We start from the raw sequence: 3,986 nt of genomic DNA, 5'->3' as shown, positions 1-3,986 counted from the left end.
TCTTGTAGAAAGCACAAGTTGTCCCCTATTTGCGAGGCCAACGCCTTTATGGCTATGTTGATGGCACCATCTCTTGCCCTCCTATGTATGTGCCCAACCTCATTGCAGCATCGTCTTCTGCTGCACCAACTGAGGTTCTTAATCCAAAATATTGCACCTGGTTTGAACAAGATCAGGTTGTTCTGAGCACTTTAGTATCATCATTATCCAAAAGCATCCTCGCTCACATGGTGGGCATAACCACCGCACGCGATGTCTGGACAACCTTGGAAGACCATGAAATCACCTCTTATCTCCTTGGAGGTCTGGATTCTACCTATGATGCTCTTGTAACCTCTATCACCACACGCACTGATGCAATGCCCTTAGAAGACCTGTTTGGCCATTTACTTCACTTCGAACTGAGGCTTGAACAACACAACTCTACCTTTGACACTATTATTGGCTCGGTTAATGTGGCCACACGCCATGATAATTCCTATTCTCGTGGAGGTAGACAGGTTTCACAACCGCGCTCATTTTCAAACAACCGTCCTCAGCACAACAACAATCGTGGTAGAGGTCGCGATGGTGGTGGCCGCGGTAGAGGAGGCTCTTCCTCATCCATCTCTCGTCCTGTTTGTCAAGTGTGTGGAAAGGTTGGACACACGGTAATAAAGTGCTACTATCGTTTTGACCATGCCTATCAAGGTGTTGCACCTAACATGTCTGCCTACCTCATGGCCCAACAACCATCTGCTGATGCAAATTGGTATCCCAACACCGGATCTACCAATCACCTTACCAATGATCTCCAAAATTTAAGCATTCATTCCGAGCTTTATGCAGGGGTAGATCAGATTCAAGTGGGAGATGGGGCAAGTTTGACTATTGCAAAAATTGGTTCTTCTATATTCAGCTCTCCTTCACACTCTTTTCAACTGTCAAAATTATTATATGTTCCTCAGATTCAAAAGAACCTGATTTCTGTGAGCCAATTTACACATGAGAATAATGTCTTCATAGAGTTTCACTCTTCTTATTTTTTGGTGAAGGACGAAGCCACGAGGAATATACTGTTGCACGGCAAGACTAAGGATAGCTTGTACTCGTTCCCCTCCTATGTATCTCCTTCTGGTTCTTCCCACACCTTTCTCTGTCAACGTGTTTCTTTTGAAACATGGCACTACCGCATGGGACACCCATCCTATCAAACTGTGTAGCATGTTATCTCCAAGTTTTCTCTTCTCGTTTTCTCAAATAAAATTTTTGGTGTTTACTCGGCATGCCAACAAGGAAAAAGTCACCATCTTCCCTTCTGTGAGTTAATTTTGGGGTTAATTTTCTTCTCCTCTTGAGTTAATTTTCTCAGATATTTGGGGTTCATCCCCTATTATGTCTTCTCATGGAAATAAATATTATGTGTCATTTGTGGATCATTTTAGCAAATTTGTTTGGCTCTATCCTATTCCCAATAAATCAAATGTCTTAACTATCTTTCATTCTTTTCAAAAAATGGTTGAACAATTGTTTGATTGCAACATAAAATCAGTTCAAACAGATTGGGGTGGTGAATATCGCTTTTTACACAAATTCTTCATAGATATTGGCATTAACTATCGCATCACCTGTCCTCATACTTCTCAACAGAATAGCTCTATAGAACAAAAACATCGAAATGTTCTCGAAACAGGGTTGTCTCTCTTATCTCATGGTTTTGTTCCTCATGCTTATTGGGATGATGCTTTTCTTATGGCCACATATCTCATCAACCGACTTTCTACATCTCCTCTTGGCACTTCTCCTATTGAAAAACTGTTTAACAAAACTCCAGATTTTCTCTTCTCCGCATTTTTGGTTGTGCATGCTACCCATTCCTTCGCCCATTTAACAAACACAAACTTGACTTTTGGTCAAAGCAGTGTGTGTTTATTGGATTTAGCAACAACCACCGTGGGTATAAATGCTTAGATCTCACCTCGGGCAAGGTGTATATTTCTAGGCATGTTATTTTTGATGAGAATCTATTTCCTTTTCCTCATCTAAATTCAACACCTACTCAACCATCTGCTGCCACACGAACGACACACCTTCCTTTTTCCATACGCCTACACAACACTCAAACACCCTCCACCTCTATATTGTCCTCTCTTCCAAACGAGTCCACATCATTGAATGAGACGATGTCATCTCACTTATCTTCCTCTTCTCACGAATTTTTCTCTCCTGCTCCTTTGATACGTGTCTCTCCTTCCTGTGACCAGTCTCCCTCCTTTTCCTCTGCGTCTCCCACAACATCTGAGTCCTTGTCGACAAATCTACATCCTCTGCCTCCTGAATCTGCTGTCGTTGCTGATGTTCCCATGCCTCGTTCTCATCCTATGCGGACTCGCTCTCAAAATGATATTGTGAAACCAAAGACATTTACTGATGGCACAGTTTGTTATCCTTTGCCCAAAGCTCTTCTTGCTATGAGCATGGTCCCTGAAGATCCCTCTTGTTACACTAAGTCTAGTAAGCATGCTGAATGGTGCTCTGCCATGGATGAGGAATTTTCAGCTCTCATGAAAAATGGCACTTGGTCCCTTGTGCCGGCTACCCCAGGTATGAACATTGTGGGTTCTATGTGGGTTTACAAAACAAAGAAAAAATCTAATGGCTCTATGGAGCGTAGGAAGGCTCGGCTGGTTGCCAAAGGGTATCACCAACAGCAAGGTATCAACTTTGATGATACTTTCAGTCCCGTGATTAAACCAACTACCATCCGCTTGGTTCTCAGTATTGCAGTTTCACATCATTAGAAAATTCGTCAAATAGATGCACAGAATGCCTTTCTCCATGGTTTTCTTTTGCAAGATGTTTATATGCGCTAACCAACTGGGTATGCGCATCCTAATTTCCCAACCACGTCTGCAAATTACACAAAGCTCTCTATGGCTTGAAGCAGGCCCCACGTGCCTGGTACTCTCGTTTGAGTGAGCAGCTCTTGTCTCTTAGATTTGTGAATTCCAGTTCTGATACTTCTCTATTTATCTTCGAACATGGTTCGGTTACTTTATTTGTTCTTGTATACACAGATGACATTATTATTACCGGATCTGATGATGTTGCAATTACTAAACTCACTTCTGATTTAAGTTGTGAGTTTGCTGTCAAGGATTTAGGGGATCTCCATTATTTCTTGGGCGTCAAAGTGTTGCATGTATCTGCTGGTCTTCTTCTCTCTCAAAGAAGATACATTTTCAACCTTCTTCAGCGCACTAATATGCTTGACGCCAAGCCCGTCTCCTCATTAATGCCATCCTCTCAACCACTATCCTTGTTTGTCGGGAATTCATTTTCGGATCCTTCTCTTTTTTGTAGCATCGTGGGTGCACTCCAATATCTCTCTCTCACACGTCCAGATATTTCATTTGCTGTTAACAAGGTTTGTTAATTTATGCACAAACCAACGGATGTTCACTAGACGACAGTAAAGTGCTCTCTGCTACTTGAAATTTTTCATTGATTTTGGACTTCTCATTCGACCCAACTCCTCTTCTCAAATTTCTATTTACTCATTTGCAGATTGGGCTAGATGTCCCGACGATAGAAAATCCACATCAGGTTTTTGCATCTTTTTTGGACATAATCTCATTTCTTGGAGCTCCAAGAAACATCCCACCGTTGCTCATTCAAGCAGGAGGCTGAATATCGTGCTGTGGCTCATGCTACTGCAGAATCTATTTGGCTCCAATCTTTGCTTTGCGAACTTGAAATTTTTCTCCCCACTAGGATTGTCTTATGGTGCGACAACATAGGGGCAACATACCTCACTGCAAATCCAGTCTTCCATGCTCGAACTAAGCATGTGAAAATCGATTATCACTTTGTTAGAGAGAAAGTTCATCAGAAATCTTTGGAAGTTTGTTTTATCTCCAGCAAAGACCAACTAGCTGATGGTCTCACCAAACCGTTGGTCTCGACTCGTTTTGCTCATCTCCGCATCAAGCTCAACGTGATCTCCT

General features: G+C 42.1%; 1 non-coding gene across 1 annotated transcript; it reads left to right on the top strand.

Annotated features, from left to right (window-relative positions):
• The first annotated feature begins 263 nt into the window (after positions 1-263).
• LOC113463367 (small nucleolar RNA Z247) lies at positions 264-402 on the top strand. The gene has a single exon (XR_003387492.1). It is a non-coding gene; the product is annotated as a small nucleolar RNA Z247 (small nucleolar RNA).
• Positions 403-3,986: the final 3,584 nt, after the last annotated feature.

This window comes from Phoenix dactylifera, chromosome 2 (genome assembly GCF_051530095.1).
Source record: "Phoenix dactylifera cultivar Ajwa chromosome 2, Ajwa_hap1_PhDact_Kaust_v1.1, whole genome shotgun sequence".
Classification (NCBI taxonomy): domain Eukaryota; kingdom Viridiplantae; phylum Streptophyta; class Magnoliopsida; order Arecales; family Arecaceae; genus Phoenix; species Phoenix dactylifera.
This window is presented reverse-complemented; position numbering and strand designations above follow the sequence as displayed.